This window comes from Epinephelus moara, chromosome 19 (genome assembly GCF_006386435.1).
Source record: "Epinephelus moara isolate mb chromosome 19, YSFRI_EMoa_1.0, whole genome shotgun sequence".
Lineage (NCBI taxonomy): Eukaryota > Metazoa > Chordata > Actinopteri > Perciformes > Serranidae > Epinephelus > Epinephelus moara.
The window spans coordinates 30,550,121-30,568,003 of NC_065524.1; the positions used below are offsets into that span (position 1 = coordinate 30,550,121).

The window sequence follows — 17,883 nt, forward strand, 5'->3', positions numbered from 1 at the left end:
GTGTGTGTGTGTGTGTGTGTATTTGCTTCTCCCACATATAATAACAGGGATACATAACACAAAGTTAAAGAGCTGCTGTCATACTTGTGTGTGTGTGTGTGTGTGTGTGTGTGTGTGTGTGTGTGTATGTAACAGCTGTCTAGACCGTCATGATGTAACTGTTTTTCTGCTGTTTTCACTGTTCTGCTTCACATCTGAAGAGTCTCTCCACAAAACACACACAGTACAACAAGACTGATAACTGTGGTACTAGCTGTTGCATCATCAGTACTGTGTGTAGTACTGTGTGTAGTGCAGTGTGTGGTACTGCAGTAGTGTCTGTAGTTTTAATGCTGATTTATACTTGTGCATCGGCTCTACGCAGAGCAGCCTACGCTACTGGCCTATGCAGTTGTGAGCATTTATACTCGTGTAATGGTGTGTCTGTGTCACTCTGCAGTTACACCTCCAAAACACTAGTTGGCGGCGGAGGTTTCTGTGAAGTGCTGTAAAGTTTGATTGATTCAAAACACACATTAAACACAAATAAACATGGCTGAATAGTGACAATGTTAAATGCAAGTACAAAATTGGTATAACTCACAAAGTTCACAGACAAAACACTTCTCTTTTGCAACATTTTCCCCACAAATACAACATGCTAACATTATTAGCATAAGCCTATGACATTTTACATATCATAAATTAGCCTAGCAGCTAGCAGAGTTTTCCTCTACTCATATGAAGCCAGAAACAACAGCAACTTTAACCAAGGTAATGTTACAATATTCGGCTTAATTGTAACTTATTATAACCCCACATATACAACTCCAGAGTCCATCACGTGATGCCACGGGGTACGTGTACTGATGAGCGGGGTCCCCCAGAGCTGTATCCAGGTGTCCTTATAAATCCATGTTCTCATTACAAATAGCCTACATCACTGGACCAGCTGTTGCTGGCAAAAACCTCTAAACCTCTGGTTACAGTAGTAGAAAATACAGCTAGCTTAGCTTAGCTTAGCATAGCACGTAGACTGGAAACAGGTGGAAACTGTGAGCAGCTAGATGTGACATGTTAATGAATGAACTTCAGGCTACCTGTTTCCACCTGTTTCCAGTATTAATGTTAATCTAAGCTAACCCTGCAGATTTCAATCACCCCATGACCCTTCCTGTAGCGCCACCTTCAGGACAAACACTACAGATGTACTCCTCATAGCTGCGCTACAAAAGAGATTCAGACACCGACTGCAGTCGTGTTTGTTCCTCTTCCTGCCGGAGTTTTCGTCTCCAGTATGAAATTAACAGGAATATAATCCTTCTCTGTTGTCTGCATTTGCATATTTCATTAATTGGTTGGTTCATCCATCCTGTGTGTGTGTGTGTGTGTGTGTGTGTGTGTGTGTGTGTGTGTGTGTGTGTGTGTGTGTGTGTGTGTGTGCGTGTTACAGTTACAGCCCCAGCAGGGTTTCTATAATAATAATAATGTGGATAACATTCAGCTGCAGGACAGACTCAGCCTCATTAGATACAGATAACTCTGCAGTAAAAAAATAATAATGTTTTGTCTTCATGTGACGCTCTGCAGGGTGAAAAAGATCAGACAGCACTACCTGTTGCTGCTAAATTAGTTTGAACATGAATTATTTACTGTTAATATTGCAGGTGACTACTTTGATGTGATTGGAAAGTTAAAGTTGAAATAGGACATCTGACTGGAGTGCTGTGCTTTGTACAGAGCCTACAGCTGTAACCATCATTCGGCGTCCTCTCTGTAGGGAGGTGATGGAAACTGTACCGCTGGTTACAGGAACAGTCCCTGTTGTTTTGGGTGCATGTTCATCTCTGTTGCTGGAGCTACAAATTTAGCTTAGTCTGGTTGGTGGTAACGTTACAGATGCAGTGAATGCAACAACCAGAGCTCCACAAGGACATGTTAGAGAATGCTAATTTAATGTTAGTTAAATATGTGTTAAAAAACAAAGCGGGATTTGCTAAATTGAAGGTGAATTGCTGTCAGAAAGAACAAGCAGTTGTTAGCCACCAAGATTAGCCACTGAGTATAACCATAGACAGTCACTGCGACTAACCAGCTCCCTGCTACACCCACTAGTTGTACCCTTAATCATTTCTACAGTAGCAACAATGTCTCATCCCAAAGTCCAACCAGCGCTTGGGCACTTCATTCCTTTCACGTCAGCATTATACGTAGCCAGACACCGTCAGTGTGTAACTGTGCCCTGTGGCGTCAGGGGGAAATACGGCCTTGATAACATCGTCTGTAAATAGGCAAAAAGTCTGTGTTGGGTGGGTGGGAGTGGTGGTGGATGGGCCTGCGTTCGCTTCCCGCAAGGTAGCCAAGTCAAACCTTGCTATTTTTTTCCGATCCTAACCTGTTGCTTTTGTTGTCTAAACCTAGACCAAACCAAGATTAGCTACGAAGACTAAGTATAGGCAGTCAGTGTAAGTAACCAGCTTACTGCTATTTCTGCTATCTCACCGCAAGTTGCACCCATAATCATTTCTACAGTAGCACAGGAATAAGGTGGATAGGTGAAAATGCCAAAACAATTTTTTTAAAAAGTCATAAAAAAATGAAAATGTCCCTAAAGCAGAAGATGAAGTCTTCAAATGTCTTGTTCTGTCTAAAAATCATATATATATATATATATATATATACCTTGTTTTATACCCTACTCCATTATATTTTTGACCCTTATAATTACTTTTTACTTTTTATTTTTTATGTAAAAGGCACGATATTCTTATCTTGTATGATGCACCACTAATCTACCTAATAGTATACAAAGTATCTGTGGCTTCACATTGACGAACCACAACTTTAAAATGTTCTTACATGTATACCTTGGTGATAAAAACATAATAATATACTGTAATATTCTATAATATATATAACACTGAAAAAAGATGCACGATAATATCGGCATGTCATCGGTATCGGCCAATATCGGCTTTAAAAATGAACCATCAGAATCAGCCAACATGCTTTTTCTTAATTCACACAATGACTGAATTTTACATCCATTGAAAAGTAGTGTATTTCATGTCTCGATCTGTTGGTGGGCCATCACTATAAGAGTATGCATTCATAATATGATGTTAATTCCACAATGAAGAGACTTAATGAAGAGACCTAAAATTAGATGGGAAAAAAGTGGATATATCGATATTGGTATTGGTTATCGGTCAAATGAGTTGTTACACATCGGCATATTGGATATTGACAAAAAATCCAATATCGTGCATCTCTAGTTTTAATACATAAGTACATTTTGCCAATAAGATGTCTGTACTTTTACTTCAAATCAGGACTTTTACCTGTAGTGGAACATTTTTAGACGGTGGTATTTGTAACTTACACTCAATGATCTGAGTAGTTCCTCCACCACTTTCAGGTTTCCTCAAAGACAAGAGGCTAATAATCAATCAATAATAATCAATAACAATATAACATATCCTGACATTGATAGTCATCCTTATGAAATCAATATGTCGGCTACAGTCCTGTCTTTCTCCTCTTACTGTTGGAAACAAACTCACCTGTTGTCTTTGCCCTGCAGCAGCACTCTGACCGACACTGCCCCTTTAAGAGATCCAGGAAGTGCACGGGAGCGAAGGGGGTGGGGCTTTTTGAGGAAACAGGTGTGTGTGCTGACAAGGATGATGTCATTCTGTGGCTGAGTCACCTGGGAGACGGCTGCCGAGCGTAGCGTGGACAGAGATAAAGATAAAAGAGGAGGCAACGAGCTGCCTTCATCACCCCTGTGTTTTCTCACAGAGGAGCCGTCGGTGTGAGGAAGGAGGCCCGGCTGAGGAGGAGGAGGAGGAGGAAGAGGAGGATGCGTTTGAATACTGCTGTTAGTCAAGGTGAGAGAGACACAGGGGGGAATGAATGAGGGAGAGGAAGATGTTCAATCTTCTCTCCTATGTGTGGATGAATCATGTCACCAAACTTCATTCAGAAATCTGCTCATTTTATCTCTAACTCTAAACTGTGGAAGTTGGTTTAAGACCTGAACTCTTTAAAGGAGCATGCTGGTGTTTTTGCTTCAGCTCAGTAACTAGCAACTCCATCTGTGTTTACACTACATGGCCAGAAGTATGTGGACGCCCACTGTCTGCACACTTTTGGTGTGTGTTCCCTGGTTTTGTCAAATGAAAGAAAATCTTCATGCCACAGTAATAATATTTTTAGCAGTACTATCAGGCTTTTTTTCAAGCTGCCTTTCTCTGTTTCATATCAGTGTTAACTAAATATCGTTCGGTTGTGGGCTGTTTACAGTTTTTTATTTTGTTGCTGTGGACGGTGGGAATAATGATGGACACTTTTCACAATTTCCTGACATTTTAAGGCTTAATTATTGATTGATTAAAGGTCCAGTGTGAAGGATTTAGGGGGATATATTGGCAAAAATAGAACGTAATATAATCAGTGTATTTTTTTTAGTGTATGATCAGCTGAAAATGAAAATGAGAATTGTTGTGTTTTGGTTACCTTAGAATGAGACATTTCCATCTACATAGGGAGCGGGTCCTCGTCTGCTGATATTGCCATATTGCACTGCCATTTTTCTACAGTAGCCCAGAATGGACAAACAAAACACTGGCTCTAGATATAGGGACTTTCACCTTTTCACGTTTTCATGTTGGCCACCATAGTTAGGAGCCACTCCATGAAGAAAGGGTAAGAAAAACACACCTTTTTAAACATTAAACTGCTTTATTCAGTGTTTTTATGGGTTTAAATCACTGGGTCAGTTTGATTTAGAGAGGAAGAGACCTCTGTGAATAATTCCCCTTGAACATCTGGATCAAAAAAAGGGGGAGGAAGCATGAAATTATCAGAGAAAATAGGTGAACAGGAGAAGTTTCAGCTGGTTGCAATCCTCAGTCTTTACCACTAGATGTCACTGAATCCCCATAAATCTAAGACACTGGACCTTCAGTTGGAAAATATCATCAATAGTTTTTCTTCCATCTTTGTGGCAGTAGTTTGTCTCTTTCCTGTTTCAACATGACACAAAGCAACAACATTAGGAGATGTTTTTGTAAAACACTGCTGGATGGTAAAGGCTTGTTTTTACGGGAGTGAGGTGTTCAGGTCTAAGTGAGGTGAGGTCTGTCTCATGGAGAGTTTGATCCCAACTGAACACAGTTGTGTTTTTGGCATCTAACAGTTGTGATGTTTTCTTTATACTGATGGTGATATGTGTGGAAACATCAGGCGTGTTGGCAGCTCTGGTGAGGAGGAGGAGGAACGGACTGCTTCAGAGCTCTGTCTGTAATTTGGTTTAGTGGTCAGTTTGGCTTTGGTTCGACGTCACTCCCTGTTCTTTGGTTGCTGTAACTCTGTGGACGAACGCTCTGCTTGTTTGGGTTTGTGGAGGGGAAATACATTCATACTGGATCATTTAAAATTGCAGTTTCCTGCTCTCTTCTTGCATTTGTGACAGTCCTCCATCCTTTTTCTCGTTGCTCTCACCTCTGACCCTTAACCTCCTCGACCTGTTGAGTGGCAATCAGACAGGAAGCAGAAACCGCTTGGCTAAGCTCAACCAGAGGAGAAAAAATCAGGGACTGGCCAAAATTCTGCAGCCATGTTCATCCAAAAAATGTCTCATTTGACCGAAATCCCAATTCTCTGAATGCTCATTATCCCAAAACAACAAACGCCTGTAGCTCTGAATTCCCTTTTTTGAAAAGACGCACAACCCAGAACCCAGAAATAATGTTCGTATTGTACAAATAAGTTATATTTGTACATTATTTTTAGTAGATAGTTGAAGTTTTACATTTCTTAACAGCGCTGTGCTGAATGTGTGATTATGTTTGGCACAAAAACCACTTGGTTATGGTTCGGAGAAGATCATGTTTTTGCTTAAATACATGGTTTGGTGGCTCAAACGCTGCTGGGAAACTGAAACTCACCGTAGGCAGTTTGTCTTTTTGGAGAAACGGGACTTTGGAGCAATGGGCGTTTGTTTTTGGGGTAACGTACGGTTGGAGAAATTGGCCCGTGGTCCACTGGGACATTTTTAGAATTAATGGGGCTTTGAAATTTGGTCTGTTGAACATGGGCATGGCACCAAAAAATCCACCTTAGTTAACAGCAGAGTTTGGACAAAACCTTCAACTCTGCTAATAGTTCTGGGGCCATATTCACAAAACATTCTTGGGCTCAAAGTTTCTACAAACTGGCTGAGTTACAAACTCCAAACTTTGAGACTCTGTGTTTCTGATCAAAGAGCGATCCATCAAGTGTTTTAGCTCTAAAAATATCTCCACATTAGACGTTAGAATGATGACGAAACCAGTTAATAAGGATTCACTTGGCTCAACAACAAATGGAAAGGATCCAGTAACAGCAGAGATGACAGTTTGCACCCTGCTACTTGGAAAACAATTCATTAAGTGCATATTAAATAATTAATAACTGCAATAAAAATATGAATAAAGCTGATTTTATAACCACCACTGGATGATCCAGTAAAACCAGTGCTGCTTAAATAATTATAACTTTAATATCTGAAGGCTTTGTTCTGTCAGATGGAAATAAATTTACAGGCTGATGATATTTTACTTTGTTTTATGTGTGAAATCTGTGCTGCAGTTTATAAAATATATGATTATTATTGTTTTTTAATTAAATCTGTCCATCAGAGTCGTTTCCCAAGGTCAATATCAACACAGTTTTGGGCTGCGGGGAAAAAGTCTTGTTGTCTGCACTTTTCATTAGCTGTAGATATTTCCAGAAACCTCCTTTATCAGTTAGATTAATTAATTCTTTACCTCTTTAAAACATGAATAATTTGTCTCTTGTCCATTTGTCCCTCGTAAAACATCTTCATTATACAGATTGAAGCTTTAAAAGCAAAGTAATAGACATATTAATACCAATAGTAAGTGTATGATAGGTAGTTTAAAGTGTTACAGGTGTCAGTGTGTGACAGAGTAAACAGGTGCTAACAGTCTGTACATACACTCAAAGTGTGTATTAAATGAGTCATTACTGCCCCGGGCTGTGTAAGTGTGTGTAAGTGTGTATGTGTGTGGTACCATCATATGACTGGGAGAGTAAACAGTGCAGATGTAATACAATGGAACGGTAAGGATGATGTCATGCAGGAAGTAGACAAACACAAACACACACACACACACACACACAGACTGTAACTGCAACATATGCACGGTGTCACATAACAGTTTGTTTGTGTGTGTTCAGTTGCTTCAACCAGAAGTCCTTTTTTCATATTTATCCGTTTTGGAAATTCATAAGTGATAACATGGCAGAAAACAGGCAGCTTACAGGTGTTCCTCTTAAAAGGTCACATGTGAAATCACAGGTGATATATAGACGCTTTTAGGGCTGTTCTCACGATGACGCCATTTTTATTAGCTGGAGGCAAAACATGACTCCACCACACTTCATATCAGGTTAGGGAAAAAGTATTTCCTGTTGTAGGGATGAATAACGTTATGTGTATTAAGGGTTATCATGTCCACCTCATCAGAAACTGGGGAGGGATTAAGAGACATATTGGATTTCTCCATAACGCTGACTTTTTAGCACATTAGCTAACGTTAGCTTTGAAAGCAAGGAAACCGTTAAAGTGTCATCCTCCTTTGTAAGACTGGCTTCCTGTGACATCATCCATCCACTGAGTGAGAGCATACGGGTCAGCCAGTCTGGTCCCGTTGGTCAGTGTTTACTTATTCAAGTAACACTGGCGGTCCTGGAGAGTGAGTGACCTGACATGGTGCGTTTGAGATCAACATTTGTCCGGTACTTTAGCTTGCCTTAATGTTCAAACTGCAGACAGCCGACACAACAAGCGATACCATAAAATCTCACAGCTGACTGAACATGACGTCTTTTATGTTTACACTCTAACACTGACACGTCTCTGTGTGAGTTCTTGGAAAAACTTGTTTTGAACTTTTCCCACCGTGACAAAGTACATGTACTCAAGTGCAATTTGAGGCACTTGCACTTTACTTCATTTTCTGCTACTTTATACTTCTTCTTCACTAAATATTGTACTTTTTACTCCACTTCATGTTCAGATGATTCAAACACAACCCAACTAATAAACTGTGATATATTATTTTACATTTAACTACCGAGAAGTATAAAAAGTAATTAAAGTGAGCTCAATCTTTACCAGCTGCAACACATTAATGCATCAATATTTATAATCCAATAATATATATTATTCTGAAATAGCCCATTCTGCATAATTCACAGTGGCGTCATGTACTGAAGTCATAATACTTCAGTAAGGGCGCCCATTAGCTCACCTGGTAGAGCAGGTGCCCCATGTTTAAAGGCTTTGCCCTTGCAGCAGCAAGGATACTAACCTACGGCCCTTTGCTGCATGTCATCCTCCCTCTTTCTCCTTCCTTCATGCTAAAACAACTGTCCCATCGATTAAAGGCAAAGAAGCCCTAAAAAAACAGTACTTAAGTATTTTCTAGTATTTGTACTTAACTTGAGTTTTTATTTTTCTGTCACCTTTCACTTTTACTCCACTACATTTCCTAAATAGATAGTATTCCCTTAATCCAATAAATTTCCGCTGAGACTCTGTCAGTTACTACAAAATAGGTAAGGAAAGGATGGATGGACACACTGACGCTATTTGGTCCGCTTTAAAGGAACCCTGGTCCGCTTGAAAACCGGGGGTCTCGGTTCACTTGCAAGTGAGCCCTGGTGTGTTTCGCTTACAATGGGAAATACAAATGGACTATCCAGCGAACCAAAGAGAGGAAGTGACGTAGAGCGCACTGCATTTTGGTGTTTTTGTGGTGACCAAGCCGACTGAAGGGGATGGATTTCCGTTTTCGGTCCTAGCCAATCGATTAGCTGGGCTTTCTTCTTCCTCATGCTTTTTTTCTTTCTGGTCAGTTGTCGTTTCGAGCAATACCGCCCCCAAACGAGCAGCTGTTCTAACTGTGTGACGTTGTCCAGGCGGTTTGGTCTGCTTTAAAACGTGCAGTGTGAAAGTGAACCGAACGAAATGAAGGTGTGAAAATTTTCGCCATTCTCTGCCCAATCAAACCAAGTCCCCCGGACTATCCTGGTGTGAATGCGCCCTTAGACTAATACTTAAACTTCTACCGAAGTCATTTTCTGAAGATATCTGCACTTGTACTCAAGTGTGGCTTTAAGGTACTTTACCACTGGTAATTGGTACGAGTATGAGTATTTCTAGTGTTGCTACTTTTACTTAAGTAAAAGATCTGAATACCTTTTCACCACTACATCTGCTCTACAAGATATGAAATATGCTCATAAGATTTATTACAACATATATTCTTTAAGGACTTTGGGGGCTCCATAAGTTGAAACTCTAAAATTTTGCCTAGTGGGTATTTTTACCATCATCATCATCATCATCATCATCATCATCATCATCATCAGTATTGTTTATTGTTTGAAACAGTCTTTAAAAATCCATCAGGAGTAAACTGGTTTAAACAGGATGCCCCCCACCAAAACCAGTAAACACACACACACACACACACACACACACGGGCACGCACACACACACACACACACACACACACACACACACACACACACCGTAATGAGCAGGAAGCAGTAGCAGGTCAGCACAGTTTCTCTCTCAGACTCTTTGTATTTAAATCACTGCAGCATTTTGTCTGCGAGCTGAATGAGACGAGTCTTCGCTCTCACTTCACTGAGCTCTTTGTTCGTCATCACAAACACTGAGAGGGACAGTGACCATCAAACACAACGCTGGGAGAAGATGGAAGTGACTCATTGTTGTGTTTGAAAACACGTTCTGACAGCACAAACTGTTCATCGCAGTCCGTTACACAACCGCAGCTTCTCACCGGAAAAACAACATCGCACAGTCGTCAGGTTTTACTATCAAACTGCCCTGAAACTGACACGAAAACTGTCATAAACTGGAACAGAACTTGTTCAAATACATCTCAAAGTAAAATGGAAAAAGTTAGATTTTTAGTTAATGTGCAGGGTAACCAGGAACAAATGAAATTATATTCATATATTGTATAAATTTAATGTATAGAATTCATAATATAATATAATGTGAAAATTCAGTCCTGTTTTAAAGAAAAGGTAAAACAAATCAAGCGTTACAGTGGTAATTTTTACAAGAAAGAAATGATAATGTAAGAGTTAAAGCAGGGGTAGGCAGTTTGTTTATGATGTCACTGGGCAAAATCCCATTATAAACTGAGCATGTTGTAATTTAAGTGGACTGAGAGAAAACTAGACTTCTGCTCCTCCTCTTGGCTCTGCGTTCAGGCTTTAGTAAATCTATCCTGTGACGGGAGACTTTGGCCAATCACAGGTCATTTCAGAAAGAGAGCATTCCAATTGGCTGTTCTTCGTATGCGTCCTGTCAATGAAAGCCTGATTCAATGGCAAAGAATCCTGCAAACAAAGTTGCTTTTCCAGCATTGGCAACAACTACCTACCCTGCAAAGCAACCCAAAAAAGGAAGATAGATTTCTGAAAAAGAGTTTAAACATGTGTCAGTGTCGGCGAAATCTTTCAGAGATGTAGAGAAAATGTCGCTGATAGTTTAGCCCCCAGCTAACTGGAGGCAAAGGCTGAGGCTTCAAGTTCATGTTTATGTAGCTAGTGTTAGCTCGAGCCTCCAATCAGTGTGTCTGTGGCCTAACTCCCCGCTGCTACAGACCACCTGGCTAGGAGGAGCAGGCAGCAGCTCCAAAGATGGACCCCCAGTCAGCAGCCGACAGCCCTGACTCCCCCCTGGATCAGCAAACTTTCTGTTGCTGCTGTTACACAGATTAGACCTGGTGCTGTCACTGCTGCTGGCCACCAGCCCACTGTGACACCCGGCACAGGGGCGTTAACACTGGCTGAATTTGATTCAGTACCCACGTACCAAAGGTCCATCTCAGAGCTGCTGCCCCCTCTCCTCCCAGGGATGCAATAGCTTTTGGTCCCCCTTAGATGTTTTTGTTTTTAAACCTTTTAAATAACTGCTCATCTTGTTTTTATTCCCTTCCATTCCCTTTTTCATTATTATTATTATTATTTGTTATCGTTCTTTGTTTTTAACCTGTAGCACTTTGAGATCTTTTGATGAAAAGGGCATTATAATAATATAATATATATTATTAATAATAAGGATCAAAATAATATTATTACAATTTTATTCTAGAAATCTCCATTTTAATTATTTGTTGTATTTTATTAGCTCTATGAGTTGTGTTCATTTCTGTCTTTACACTTTGAAGTACATTTACTCAACTACAGCACTAAATTATACATTCACATACTTGTACTTGAGGCTACTTTATACTTCCAAGTGCGATTCTGTTCTTTTAACCACTACAAGTGGTTCACAGATAAATAAAACCAGCTGTTGCATCTTTTGTCTTCTGCGTCACCATGGCAATGTAGCTCAGTGCTCCTTCATAGTAAAAGCATGACATGTTTCCATCTTATTAACTTCTACCTTTTGTGGAAAAAAATATGCTTATATTTGCTTTAATTTGACATTGTGCTTCACTGTGGTGGCTGTTTTTTGCTGTGGCGTCCCACTAATCACTGTTGTCCATGTGCTGTGACCTCTGACCTCCTCCCTGCTGCTCGCCCTGCTCGGTCTGATCCTCTCTGGACAGAAACAGTTTAAATGTCCCAACATGGAGAACAGAGAGAAGGAGTGTCTCCATTTATAATTGATTATGAAACGTTTTTTGAACCAGATGAAGTGGGGCAAAGAAAGTAGAAACCAGTGATCAAAGCCTTAAAGCATGTGTAAACAGGGTGATGATGTGTTGCCTGTTTGTGCTCGTGTTTAGGTTCTCCAGTAGTTTTCAGTCTGACGCAGCTCTGGAGTGTTTGCTCTCTCTGGTTTCATCCAGCCATACTCCATCTGAGACTTAGATATAAAATATAGCTGCTAATGACTTTGTTGGCCTCCTGACCTTTCCTCTAGCGCCACCCTTAGGACATACGTCACACAGATGTTTTCAGTGAGCACTGTTGAATTTACCAGATAACATCTGTTTACTCAGACCTGCTGCCACAAACGTTCACAGCGATAAACGTCATCTCGTCGTGTTCCTGTCACACTGCAGTGGAACTTCACACCGGGGGGTTGAAACTGGGCCGAACCTTTTCCTCTGCTGGAAACTCTGAGTGCTGCTGCTGCGCTTTTAATCTGACAACAAGATCAGGTTAAGTTATGGTCAGTTAATTTAGCCATTTAGCAGGTTTCATTCAAAAGTAAAGTTTGGTGAGTCTGAGACAGTCTGACTCTGTGACAGATGGGATTTAAAATCCAGACATGACAGCCAAATAGCTTTAATACTCATAAAGTACAAGTATTAGTTCCATATATGTACTACGTGTACTGTGCACAGGCAGATTTTTTTCAAGGACAAGCATCCATCTGACAGTCCGACTTTCCCTCTGTGTCATCACTCTACAAACTCTTCACCTTTACTTTGTTTTACTTTTCCTTCAGTGGTGGAAGAATTATTCAGATCAGGGTGTCTGCAAACTTTAAAAAGTCTTAAATATCAGGCCTTTTAAAGTCTTAAAAAAGTCTTAGATTTTAATTTTTGTGGCCTTAATTGCCACAATCATTAAAGCTATTCTAATTTATTCATCTTTTAATTTTTGTCAAAATGAGTCGAGTTCTTCTGGGTAAAAGTCCACATTTCTATTGTTACAAACCTTTAAACCTAACACTTAACCTAATTCTGTTTTTGTACTTTATTGGTGTGCTTACCTGCTGGCAAATTGTTAAATCACTCAAAAAAAAGGAAAAAAAAGAAATAATCGTATATAAAATCTACCTCTGCACAGGGCCACATGCTTACCTTAACTTACTTTCCTGCAGTGTTCCAAAAATCTTAAATTTAGTTAAAAAGTAAAATAAAAAAAGTCTTAAAAAGATTCAGATTCTCTACTGCAGCAAAAATACTAAAAACCTCCTGAATGTCTGAGGACAGTTGCACAACTCATCTTGGGTTAAGAAGTCCTGGTTAATGTTTCCTGAAAATAAAATTGGTTGCACAAACATCCTTAAGTCCTCCGCTTAAGGTTTCCTTAAAATGTTCGCTCAAGTATTTATGTTTTTTTTCCTTGTCTGTCTTTGTCTTATACTTAAGGAACCCCTAGACTGTTGCACAAAAGGCAACCAAACAATAAACAATCTGCAACTACAACAAGACTGAGATTATGGTGATAATGAAAAGACTAACACACCCTGAGAAGAGTATTCTGCAACCAGGAGAACCCAGTGGATACACTTTTGATTTTGCAGTATAGTTTGACTGAACAAATTTTTGGTATTTGGGGTAAATTTACTTTGTAGTTTGTGTTTTCTATGATTGTGCTCCTCTAGAAGTATAATCGTCTCCTCCTCTGACCAATATGTTTTTCTTCTCTTCTTTTCTTCTGCCATTCTTTCACTATCTAGCTATAAGACAACCTTGTGAGACGATAACAGGCATCACAAGCGTGAGTCAGAGCAAACAAACAATCTCCGTGGAAACTTTTACTGCTGTAAAATCTCTCTCAATGCGGTATTTTTTTTCCTTAACCAAGGAAACCTTTTAAGGGATTCTGTGCAACTGTGTAAGTCCCTCAGCTAAGGAGAAATTAAGTCTTAAATGTCATACTTAAGTAGAAAACTTTTGTGCAACCAGTCCCTGGATCTTCAGTTATCAGAGAAAAAAGGTGAGCACACATTAGCAGGTGCTGGGCTAGGGGCCTGTCTGCGACCTCTCTAACAGTGTCAAAGAAACACTTTTTTTTGTAATATGAAACTGCTTTATTCAGTGTTTTTATCAGTTTAAATCATATGGTTTGTTTGTTTTGGAGAGGAAGAGACCTCTGCGGATAATTTAGCACATGTTACAAACCTCCTGAACAAAGAACACTGGAGGAATTCTAAACAGGAGAAGTTTCAGCTGGTTGTAATTTGCCATCCTCATCACTAGATGCCACTAAAACCCCCTAAATCCTATGCACTTAACCTTTAAGTAAAATACAAAGAAAAATTGCGTAAAAAGTACCTAAAGTAAAATTAGGCCTACTCATATGCAGGATGGCCTTTTTCAGAATAATAGTAATAGATTTCAACTAGTTGAAATAGTACCTGAGGGCGTCATCTACAGTAATGCATAATGACTTCCTGCCAGATAAATGTAGTGGAGTATGAAGTACGGTATTTCCCTCTGAGAGGTCATGGAGTAGAAGTATAAAGTAGCATAAAATGGAAATACTTGAGTAAAGTCCAGGTACTTGATTAAATGTACTGCTTAACTTTGTGGGGAGAAAGAAGAGGAAAACAAATGAGACTTTATCTGAGAACACATGTAACCTGAATCATCCAGTCCAACGAAACAAGAGAAATGTTCCCTCAGTGGAGAACGATCGATCGATATACAGGGTAATAAGTGAGGAGCTCTGCACAGCTCTATTTAGCCCTGTTCGGCCCACTTCAGCCCTGTTTAATAGAAACCAGGCTGAGGAGTTTCCACCAGAGGAATGTTTGTGGTTCAGATCTGTTCTCCACCCAAACACTCTTCTCAGCTCCACATGAGACAAACTGCTTCTTCATGTTTTATTTCATTAAACATCATGAATTTATTTTTAACCACATTTTGACTGCGTGCCATCTCTCTCACATATTTCACCCTCTTGTTTACACTGTTCTTATGAAGCTCTGTTAGCTCTGGTGGATATTGTGTTTTTACAGGCAGCATTGGATGTGGCAGCAGCAGTTGGTTGTAGTTAGTAGTGGGAGAACCACTCTGATTTTACTAGTATATTACTGTGGATGCTGAATGTTTAACGTGAGAAATAAAATGTAAGACGTACAGACAGGAAAACTGTTTTCCAATCAGCTTTATTTTCACTGTTAAAGCTCTGGTTATAGTATATTTTTACTTTCTATGTCCACGTATCAATGATGAAAACACTGTTGTTAATTAAAACAATACATTCACCACAGGGGATGTGATGGAGGAGAAGGTGTCTTGGCTTCTAGAGCCCTGACAACCCACACTGAAGGTCGGCCATTGGTCAATGTCAAGCCTATGGTTAGCATCTGTCGCCATAGTTTTTTCGGTCTATCCTGCACCATCGGCACTAGTTGGCTTTTTATTTTTTGGCAATTCAGCGTGTTGAATTGGCGTTAGAGCTGTCAGAGCCCACTGGTGAATGAAATCACTCTGATTGGCAGTTCAGCTCTGTGCACGAGAAAAGAAGCAGAAGTGAGGAACGTAAACAAACGGCTAAAGTCAAGAGGGCATGATATCAAATAAAACTTATCTATATGGTAAGATCAGTTTTTTAGCCATTGAGCTCTTTAGCCAAGACGGTTTGTAATTGTTTGTGCTGTTGTTTGCTAGCGCATGGTAAATATCATTTGTTCTTTCAACTTTGGGTTGTGTTGTTAATGTGCTAACTGGTTAACTTTCTCTTTTTGAATTCTGAATACAGAGTACTGCCACCTGCTGGTATAGAGAGTTATTTTCTTTCATGCAGGCACAGAACGTATGTGCTAGTTGGCTGTTCATCTGTAGTCTTAGGATGTGTTCAAGTGGAACTTTTTGGTCTAGACACAGGTGACCTTAGGCAACGCAACTGTTGACCTTTGTCCAAACGAGTTCTTTGATGTCGGTTTGGTATGTCTAGGCCTTAAAAGACTTTTCAGTGATGACAAGACTTTGGAAAGTTGTTTCGTCCCACATTAAAACTGTTTTTTATTCTTCTGTTTGTGTCCACATTAGATAAATGATGTACAACATGTTGACTGGAGAGCTTTAGAGATGTTTGTAAAGTATTTTTTAACTTTGGATAGAGCAAGGCTAGCTGTCTCCCCCTGCTTCTAGTCTTAATGCTAAACAACATCCTACTACAAAGGTCCCTTCGCCCTTATCAGTCATCTATGCCAAACCATGATCCTTCCCGGAATCTTACCAAGTTGTTTTTGAGCCTGAACCAAACCATAACCACATCATAAACAGATTTACTTTAAAACAGTAATTTACATTTAAAACACCTTCCATCAATGGGACAGTTCACCCCAAAATCAATCACATCTTTCCTCTTACCCATAGTGCTGTATATTAGTCTACATTGTTTTGTTGTGAGTTGCTGCATGTTGAAGATAATGGCTGTAGAGATGTCTGCCTATATAATGGAACTAGATGGCACTCAGCTTGTGGTGCTCAAAGCGCCATAAAATACATTTGAAAAACTCAACAGCACTTCTCTTTCCAGAAACCATGACCCTGTTACTGAAGATTATCCACAGACCTTGTTGTGAGCAGTTTTATGAAGGAACTATTTTCTTTCTACTGAACTACACCTGCCAACCATATCACCTTGCAGAAGGAAGTGTGTATCTAGGTGAGCTAGCAGTGGATGCACACTTCCTTCTGCACAGTGATATGATTGGCGGGTGTAGTTTGGTTGAAAGAAAATTGTTTCTACATAAAACTGCTCACAACAAGTTCTGTGGATTATCTTGAGTAACTAGGTTAAGATTTCTGGAAAGACACATTGCTATTGAGTTTTTCACATTAATTTTTTGGCACTTTGAGCACCACAAGCTGAGTGCCATCTAGTTCCATTATATTCAAGAGAAGACAGACATCTCTACGGCTGATATCTCCAACACTCTGCAACTCACACCAAAACAATCTAGATTGATTAATAACACTACAGGTAAGAGGAAAAATATGTGTTTTTGATTTCGGTGTGAACTTTTTTGCACTCTTTCCAACTTTGTACTGCAACTGTTGCACAACAGTTTCCCTCAGGATGAATAATGTTTTATTTTATTTAACTTATCTCAACAGATTTGAAGGCACAGTTTGCTCCTGTTGATAGGAGCATCAGATCAGAAAACATTTGAATGCATCTTTCTAGTGGACATGAACAAACAACTTATTCTGTCACTTAATTTGGAAGACTTGTTCTGTCCCCACCTCATTCTCAAAGAGAAAGAAAACAAAGTTACCTCGCAGAAAGTTGAACTAAGTACTCAGGACCTACTCAGTGTGTTAGTGGCTGGATGTCTGTTGTTGGACTGCAGTGGTCTGTAAACGCTTTTTAGATTTAATTTTCATGGCGACTCAAAAACTATCAATCAGTTTGTTTATGTGGTGGTGTCATTACTTCTGTCACAGTTGTATTTGCAGCAATCACTCGAGTGAATATGAAGAATCAATCTGGTGGTAATATTAGTAGTAGTACTAAGACTGTGACACATTTACACAGAGTGTTTGCAGAAGCTGATAAAGTATTAATATGTTATAATCAAATATTTATCTGAATTATTTACCTGATGATGAATAATTAAAGGCACCGTAATGACTTGTCGTACAGTGTGTGTATCTGTCAGAGATTTATTATGATAAACATGTTTATTATGAACATTATGAGTAGTGCAGTGTGTGATGTGGCAGGCTGCGGTGAGCTGCCACAGATTGATCCTGACATGTCCTCCTGTGTTTCCAATGTGATCGATACCCTGATCGATACACACACACACACACTCACTCTCTCTCTCTCTCTCTCTCTCTCTCTCAATCACACACACTGCTATTAAAGCACAACTTCCGCTCACAGGTTTAACTCCTGAATGACTTTATGTCCAACACCAGACTCTAGTGATTAAACATGGACTTTCTAATGATAATCATTGCTGAGTTTCTGGCCCCAGTTTTACCATAACCCTATGGGCCCTAGGCATTTTTGGGGTATTTTTACTGCCTTTACTTTTAAGCTCATATCACAGTCATTATAAAGGCTACATACACATGCTATATCTTGTTGTTGTTTTTTTCAGGACAATCTGAGCTAACCAGATTTGCCATCATTTCATGTCCT

General features: G+C 39.6%; 1 protein-coding gene across 1 annotated transcript in view; it reads left to right on the forward strand.

Annotated features, from left to right (window-relative positions):
• The first annotated feature begins 3,695 nt into the window (after positions 1 to 3,695).
• Positions 3,696 to 17,883, forward strand: part of LOC126407279 (inactive ubiquitin carboxyl-terminal hydrolase 54-like) — a 67,041-nt gene continuing 52,853 nt past the window's right edge. The window contains exon 1 of the mRNA XM_050072092.1: positions 3,696 to 3,869. The gene's annotated coding sequence lies outside the window, so the exon portion shown is untranslated. The remainder of the gene's footprint in view (positions 3,870 to 17,883) is intronic.